Source organism: Eriocheir sinensis, chromosome 20 (assembly GCF_024679095.1).
Source record: "Eriocheir sinensis breed Jianghai 21 chromosome 20, ASM2467909v1, whole genome shotgun sequence".
Classification (NCBI taxonomy): domain Eukaryota; kingdom Metazoa; phylum Arthropoda; class Malacostraca; order Decapoda; family Varunidae; genus Eriocheir; species Eriocheir sinensis.
Window position 1 is genome coordinate 2115174 of NC_066528.1, and position 8935 is coordinate 2124108.

The window sequence follows — 8935 nt, forward strand, 5'->3', positions numbered from 1 at the left end:
TGTATGTACCGCTACGACAAGGGTGACAGTTTTGATTCCTCACTAAAATGAAGAGTAACGCCACATATTCAACCAGGAAATAAAGACGAAACACTGCACGCTAATAGGACCGGCTAAAGCGCGTAACCACCACCACCACTAATACCACTACAAGCAGAGCAATTACTGTGAACACGTGCTGGACTTACGCCACAAGCCAGAGCCAGAGAAAAAGTATTCAGCACCATTTTTTTCAGATGCCGCCTTGAGCCCCGGTAGACCTTCTTGATGGGCCTCTTGGACGACCCCAACCCGTTAGTGGCGCAGGCGAATTTTATTTATTGTAGCTGACATCATGTATGGCATGTTTGGCCCATGCTGCCCCCCGGTGCTCCGCTTGAACGAAGTCGCTGAAGGTTGGGTTGACTGAGGATCTGGGCAACATGTGGATAATCTTTCGCCACTCGGTGGTGGTTGAAAATTGTCAGCGTCCTTGGGTGGGACTCGAGCCTATTTCCTCGGTTTGACACGATCCTCTTCACTACCTCTAAGAATTCCACTGCGAGGGTCACCATTACGATCACAGACTTAAGTAATGAACACAATACATGCCGAAAGACCAGCACAACGCCAGAACGTTTTAACAAGTAATACAACCACTATTTCTTTTCTATAGTACATCTCACGGGACAGGGATCCAAACGTTGCCACGGCGCCACCAGGGTATCATCCCGCACTCAAGACGCAGCGCTCGTTTCTTCCGTAGTAAAGCAAGGAAGCGGCCCGGCGTGAACCCTCAACAAAGGGCGAAGGGAGCCGATGCAGGAAGAACAAGAAGAACACATAACACAACCACCTCACAAGACAGGGATCCAAGCGCTGCCACCAGTGTATCGTCCCGCACTCAAGACGCAACGCTCGTTTCTTCCGCAAGGAAGCGGTACGGCGTGAATCCTCAACAAAGGGCGAAGGGAGGCGATGCAGGAAGAACAAGAAGAACACATAACACAACCATCTCACAAGACGCAGCGCTGCCACCAGTGTATCATCCCGCACTCAAGACGCAGCGCTCGTTTCTTCCGTAGTAAAGCAAGGCAGCGGCCCTGCGTGAACCCTCAACAAAGGGCGAGGGGAGGCGATGCAGCGCGCGGCCACGAGGTGAAGGAAGAAAACAGGTAATGTTTATGTGGCGCTCCTTTCGGCCGGCCACAACTCCGGCTTCTAACGACCCCCGCGCCACCGGAAATTTTTCACGAGGAGCGTATACGTACAAGCGTTGTGTGTGTGTGTGTGTGTGCGTGTGTGTGTGCGTGTGCGTGTGCGTGTGTGTGTGTGTGTGTGTGTGTGTGTGTGTGTGTGTGTGTGTGTGTGTGTGTGGTGAATAATAGAATTTCTTTTTCGGCTTCACCTTTAGGGTACGGAAAAATATCATCCATTGTTTTTCTCTATATCGAGAGAGAGAGAGAGAGAGAGAGAGAGAGAGAGAGAGAGAGAGAGAGAGAGAGAGAGAGAGAGAGAGAGAGAGAGAGAGAGAGAGAGAGAGAGAGAGAGATTGAGATACAGGAAGAGACAGAGAAGGGACAGAGAGGAAGATTGAGACAGACAGAGACTAAGGATGAGCTAGACAATGAAAGACAGAAACAGGCAAACAAACACACACACACACACACACACACACACACACACACACAACGCAGGAAAGCCAGAGTGTAAACATCATATTTTGCATAATGACGCCTCGCCGGGAAGTCAAGTCCGCGAGATAAGGAACCACGTGGAAATATATAAGCACGAGCCGAGTAAGCATCAGGAAGGGGACGAGACGCTACTCACTGCCGATTTCCTAGACGTGTCCTTAACAAAATATACAAGCACGAGCCGAGTAAGCATAACGAAGGGGACGAGACGCTACTCACTGCCGATCTCCTAGACGTGTCCTTAACAAAATAACCTTAAATTCGGCCACAAGGAGAGAGGGAGAGGTAGATAGATAGATAGATAAATAGATAGATAGATAGATAGAAAGATAGATAGATAGAGATAGAGTTACAGAGAGAGAGAGAGAGAGAGAGAGAGAAAATTAGCTTTTAAAGAGAAAAAAATAAGAAAGAATGAGTATAGAAGAAATTACAGTAAAGGTGAAGGAAGGAATAAATGAGAGAGAGAGAGAGAGAGAGAGAGAGAGAGAGAGAGAGAGAGAGAGAGAGAGAGAGAGAGAGAGAGAGAGAGAGAGAGAGAGAGAGAGAGAGAGAGAGAGAGAGAGAGAGAGAGTCGGAATGTATATAGAAAGACCTTATTTAATTCCTCCTCCTGTTATCTTTCTCTTCGTATCTTCTTTTGTTCACGGTCATATCCTTCACTATTTTCTTTTTCCCAACTCTTCCTCTCCTCCTCCTCCTCCTCCTCCCTCTAATCCTCCATCTTCGTCACGTTTTATTTCACGGCTATTTCGTCACTTTTTGGCCATCCTTCGACAGACAATAACAATATTTCAAAGGACCGAGATCGCCTTGAGACATCTCGAAGCTCCGTCATAGTTTCTGTTTTTCAATATTTCCGAGGAAGGTTCACCAAGACTTGCCTGCGAACATGTGTAAGCTTGGCCACAAGAAACGCGGTGCTCGCCGACGGCTAGCGTGACTCTGAACTATCAAAGGACGCCTGTAGTTAGCTTGATGCGGCCGCCTTCCGCCCGTTTAAGGGCCACGAGGAACACGGTGCTGCTCGCCGGCGTCTAGCGTGACTCAGAGCGATCAAAGGACGCCTGTAGTTAGCTTGATGCGGCTGCCTTCCGTCCGTTTAAGGGCCACGAGGAACACGGTGCTGCTCGCCGGCGTCTAGCGTGACTCTGAGCGATCAAAGGACGCCTGTAGTTAGCTTGACGCGCCGGCCACCTTCTTCCATTTTAAAACTAAGCAAATTTTTTTACCTCGGGCGAAGGTTGGGAGTCAGAGCACATCATTAGGATCATTGACTTGACCCCCGACCCTCCACCCTCGCCCCCCTCCCCCTCGCCTCCGCCACCCAGTCATTAAAACACCCAATTACCGCCTCTTCCCTTTGATAGATTAATGGAAATATATATAGTAGTAAATTGATGGAAAGATTGATAGGAAAATTCAGTTATCGACGTAATAAATAGATTGATAAATGTAGGTTGATAGATAAGACACACACACACACACACACACACACACACACACACACACACACACACACACACACACACACACACACACACACACACACACACACACACACACACACACACACACACACACACACACACACACACACACACACACACACACACACACACACACACACACACACACACACACACACACACACACACACACACACACACACACACACACACACACACACACACACACACACACACACACACACACACACACACACACACACACACACACACACAACACACACACACACACACACACACACACACACACACACACACACACACACACACACACACACACACACACACACACACACACACACACACACACACTGTGCTGCAATATTGTCGTCATTGTTAGCTTTGCATTTTGTTCTTTCAACGTTTGCATTTATTTATTTATTTATTATTATTATTATTATTATTATTATTATTATTATTATTATTATTATTATTTTTATTTTTATTTTTATCTCTTGGTGTTCTTTGTTGGCATTCATTTTATATTTGTTGTTAATTTGTTGGCTTTACTGTTGTTGTTGTTGTTGGTAATGATGGTGGCTGTAATTTGATTTTATTTTTTCGTATTTTTCTTTTCTTTTTTCTTGTTCTTGTTCTTGTTCTTGTTGTTCTTCTCCCTTTCTTTCTTCTTCTGTTTGTATTTTTTCTCTCGTTTTCTTTGATTTTTTTGTTTCTTTTCCTTATTTTCTTTTATCACTATAGCTCCTTCCTCCTTTCTCTCTCTCTCTCTCTCTCTCTCTCTCTCTCTCTCTCTCTCTCTCTCTCTCTCTCTCTCTCTCTCTCTCTCTCTCTCTCTCTCTCTCTCTCTCTCTCTCTCTCTCTCTCCCCCCACCCTCTCTCCCTCTCCTCCCTCCTCCTCCTCCTCCCCTCCCTCCCTCCTTCCCTCCCTTCCGGTATCTCCCTCAAAGGTAAAACAAAGTAATTTATCTTCGTTTCTTTCCTCAGGTATGTTGCGCAGCCTCGGGTCGCCTGGTGCAGTCCTCGGGCAGGTCGTGTGTGTGTGTGTGTGTGTATGAGCTCGGTTACTACAGGACGGAACGTGAGTGTGTCTTGGCTTCTGTGTTTTGTAAGGGGGTGATCCTGGCTTCTTTTGGGAATGGTTAGGTTAGAGTTAGGTTAGACAGATAGATAGGAAGATAGAGAGAGAAAGTTAGATGTTGATATAGATAGATAAATAGATAGATTAGTAGTAGATATAAATAGACAGAGGTAGAGATAGATATATAGATAGTAGATATAGATTAAGATAGATAAAGATAGATAAATAATTAGATATAGAGATAGATAAGTAAGCAGATGTACAGATAGATAGATAGATAGATTGATAAATTAGTGCTGTTTTTTCTGTGTGTGTGTGTGTGTGTGTGTGTGTGTGTGTGTGTGTGTGTGTGTGTGTGTAGGAATTTTCCCGGCATCATTAGTGTAATTATATGCATCAGAGCGCCTCATAAACCGTATTTATTTATATTATATTAACTCGTTCAAAAATTCATATATATTTTTTCATCGCGTATCAGTTATTCACAAAGTTCCAAAATAACAAACAATTCTGGATTCGTTTATTTGTACGTGCTCATTAGTCTTTTATTTTTCGACCTGTTCTGCCGTGTGTTGTGGGTTGTGTCCTGGCATATGTTAGCGCCTCAGCTGTCACCTATTAGAAGACATTTGGTTCAGGACTCTCAGACGCTTTCGGCTCTCACAGCATCTATTTCCCAAGGCCACAAAGGAGATCAGTCGGGTTCTCATGAGTGTGTTTCTTATTCATGGTGTAGAAGCCTTGTCACATTATAAGTAGGCTCATAAAGCTGCCCATGGAAATACTAACTCAGCCTCCACGAAAGCCATGTCAAATGTGGGTGTGTAAGCCCCGAAAGGTTTAGGGATGTTTCTTTTCCGTGTTCATGGTCAAACTATCACCAGGCTCATTAAGCTGCCCATGGAAATACTAACACAACCTCTACCAAAGCCTTATCAAATGTGATTGTGCCCTGAAAGGTTTAAGAATGTGTCTTCCACACCATGGCGTAGAGGCCTTGTCAACCTATCACCAGGCTCGCAACACTACCCATGGGAATACTAACACAACCACTACGAAAGCTGTATCATATGTGGGTGTCTAGGCCTCAAAAGGTTTGCGAATTTTGGCCCAGCAGGAGAGACTGGGGAACCCTCGCCAAGCAGACTGTGATGATCTGGGTATCTCGTTCTCTGCCCCACGGCTCTGAGTTTTCAATTCATAAAAGTTGCAAAAGACGAAAGAGTCGGAATTGCTTGTGAGGTTTTCCCTACGCTCAATTTGACTTTCCTTTGATGCAAGAAAAAACATATACGTATAAATAAAAGCAACGAGGCGCACTCTTTCCTTTTTATAAGTCTATGTATACACAAGGTCTTCGTTGCAGAGAGGCGGAGGGTTCATGGGTTTGATATTTGAGTCTCGATAGATCGCCACATTTGCTACAATGCTGCTTCTCCCTCATTCTGAGAACCACAATACAATTTATCCCTCCTTACGTCAAGAGTTGTTTAGTCCGTTGAAAAGTGAAATAAGAACGAGGAGCTGCAATTGGACATGAACGAGTTTCCTGTAGCGAGGAGGCTTTGGTCCATACTCTTAAACGTATCGGGCTCCTATTACGACTTGGTGAGGCGGTGGTGAGTGGTTAGCGTGCGGGCGTGGTGAGCCTGAGGACCATGGTTCGAGTCCCACCGATGCACGCTGATAATGTTCAACCATCGCCGGGTGTCGGAAGATCACCCACATGCTGCCCAGACCTTCAGTCAGCCCTAACTTCAGCGACTCTTCGTTCAAGTGGAGTACCGGGGGCAGCATGGGTCAGGCAGGAGTCATGTTACACCGCGGCAGCCACTATAAAAGAAAAAAAAATCTCCTGCGCCACTACTGGGCTGGGCCGCCCAAGAGACCACTCAAGACAGCCTACCGGCGCCAAGGCAGCACAAGAAAAGCAACTTTTGCGAGAGGATTTTCAAACTGGCGAACTGAAATGCCGATACGTTTAAGAAGACATGCTTCATACACTCGCGTTAAAGGTCACACTGCCAAGAACAGCTGATCAACAAGTGCCTGTAGAGAGCCACACATAACAGGCTTCAGACACTCGCGTTAAAGGTCACACTGCCAAGAACAGCTGATCAACAAGTGCCTGTAGAGAGCCGCACATAACAGGCTTCAGACACTCGCGTTAAAGGTCACACTGCCAAGAACAGCTGATCAACAAGTGCCTGTAGAGAGCCACACATAACAGGCTTCAGACACTCGCGTTAAAGGTCACACTGCCAAGAACAGCTGATCAACAAGTGCCAGTAGAGAGCCGCACATAACAGGCTTCAGACACTCGCGTTAAAGGTCACACTGCCAAGAACAGCTGATCAACAAGTGCCTGTAGAGAGCCGCACATAATATAAACGTTTGATTACATTATATTCATGTTTTTATTTCCATTCGAACGTTTCAGGTCAATATAACGTTGCAATGATAGCATATGAGTGACGCGTATTGCATTTTCAAACGTTGTGTTATTTGTTGACGTGTTTTTGATGCAGACGTAATTGACTCGCGACTTTATTTATATTTTGGTTCGTGCAACAAAAAGGACGCAGTACGAGCTATCTTTGTTTAATTGGTCTTCTTTTCCTAGTTAAATTATAGTCTAGTAATCAGTGTTACAGTTTAGACACGTTTACTTTATATACGGTCTCCACCCTCTGCTTGTGGCACTGAACCGTTGTGGGCAGCAGTCGTAGTAGGCTCATAGGGCTCGATATTGCCGAAGATCCATTAGTCGTGGATCTGTGGCGGAGCGTATTGTGTCTAGTATGCCATCCCAGGCAAGCAAGGTTGGGGCTGGTTCAGTTAGCGAGTGAGTGAGTGGGTTAACAGCTGAGGTTCGCCCGGTCCCTTCCTGCCTATACTGTCCTATCCCCGCTGCCTCCCTCTAGCTTTACTGTCCTCGCTTGTCCTGCCCACTTTCCTCTCTGTACGCTTCCTGTACCTAGCCTTTCTGCCCCTTGCTCGTCCTGTCCATCTCTATTTCTTCCCTCCTGGCACCAAATGTACAGCCAAATCATCAGCTGAGGTCCGTCCATCGGTCCTATCAACCCTTGTCCTCTGTTCACTGCTTTCCCCTAGCCTTCCTGACCCACGCTTTCCCTGCCTGGCGCTATTCCTTCCCTTCCCTACCCCGCCAATCCTCCGCAGGTCCTCCCAGCCCACCATCCTCTGTCACCTGCCTTCCCTAGCCTTCCTCCCCCTTGCCTCGCTTATTCTGGCGCTATTCCTTTCCTTCCCTGCCCCGCCAATCCTCCGCCGGTCCTCCCAGCCCACTATCCTGTCACCTGCCTTCCCCTAGCCATCCTCCCCCTTGCCTCACTTATCGTAACACTATTCCTTCCCTTCCCTGCCCCGCCATCCTCCGCCGGTCCTCCCAGTCCACTGTCCTCTGTCACTTGCCTTCTCTAGCCTTCCTCCCCCTCGCCTCGCTTATCGTGGTCCTATTCCTTCCCTTCCCTGCCTCCCGTCGCCCATCGTTCAGTCAAATCCCAGCCTACTGTCCTCTCTCCTCTGCCCCCTTCTATCCTTGTTGTCCCTCGTTTTCCCTGGCCCTATTCCTTCCCATCCCTGCCTCCCGTCGCCCCTCGTTCAGTCAAATCCCATCGTACTGTCCTCTCTCTCCGCTGTCCCCCTCTATATGCTTGTTGTTCCTCTTTTTCGCTCGCCCTATTCCTTCCCTTCGCTCCCTCCCGCCGCCCCACGTGCCGGCGAATCATTTGTCTCCAGACAGTTATTGCCGCGGGTAATTGTCGCGCGGGGGTAACCACTCCGCTCACGCTTTTTCACCGGGGCGAGGGCAAGGTTGGGGCGTTTGTTCCACTCTTCACAACACAAGGGAACAGTTTTGATTAAGTTTCCTTTGACTGCATGAATTCGCTTGGTTATGAATCGTGTGTGTGTGTGTGTGTGTGTGTGTGTGTGTGTGTGTGTGTGTGTCTAATCCATAAAGTTCGTGGAATCCAGTCCCAGGATGAATAATTTCCTCACGGACTCACTTTGATGGCGGCGGTTATACAGACTCACTCGTAATGACAGAAACAAAGAATAAAAATCAAACAGTAGATGTCCGCTTTGATCACGCCGAGTTTTACGTGTGTAACAACCGTGGCTCAGAGGCTTTGGCGGGGCGGCACGTGGGCTGAAGGGCTTTTGGCGGGGAGGAAAGAGTAGCGGGAGTTATTGAACCTTACTCGTGCGAACTGTTTTGCTTAATACTTTAGGGTCATATTCTTAAACATTTCGGCGCCCTGACACACATACTTTGGCACGGTTTTCGTAGGAGTTTTGTACATTTCCAAGGATAGTTTAATGACTCTGGTGGTAGTTTAACCCTTCCTCTGTACCAAGAACCCTAAAAACACTCATTAAAACCTGATTTATCTCCTTTTTGGCCTTTGAAGATAGATTATACACACACACACACACACACACACACACACACACACACACACACACACACACACACACACACCGACGAGTATGTGCTGAGTTACCGAAGTATGTGAATAACCTCCAACTCTTAAAACCTGAAAGCGTTCCTGCCGTGACTTTCTGCACCATCACGTAAACCTCTTAAGAACCTGCAGCCTCACCTCACCTTGACCCGGGGGAACTATATCGCATCGCCTCTGCTTCCTTGTTCAGTCCATAAGAAC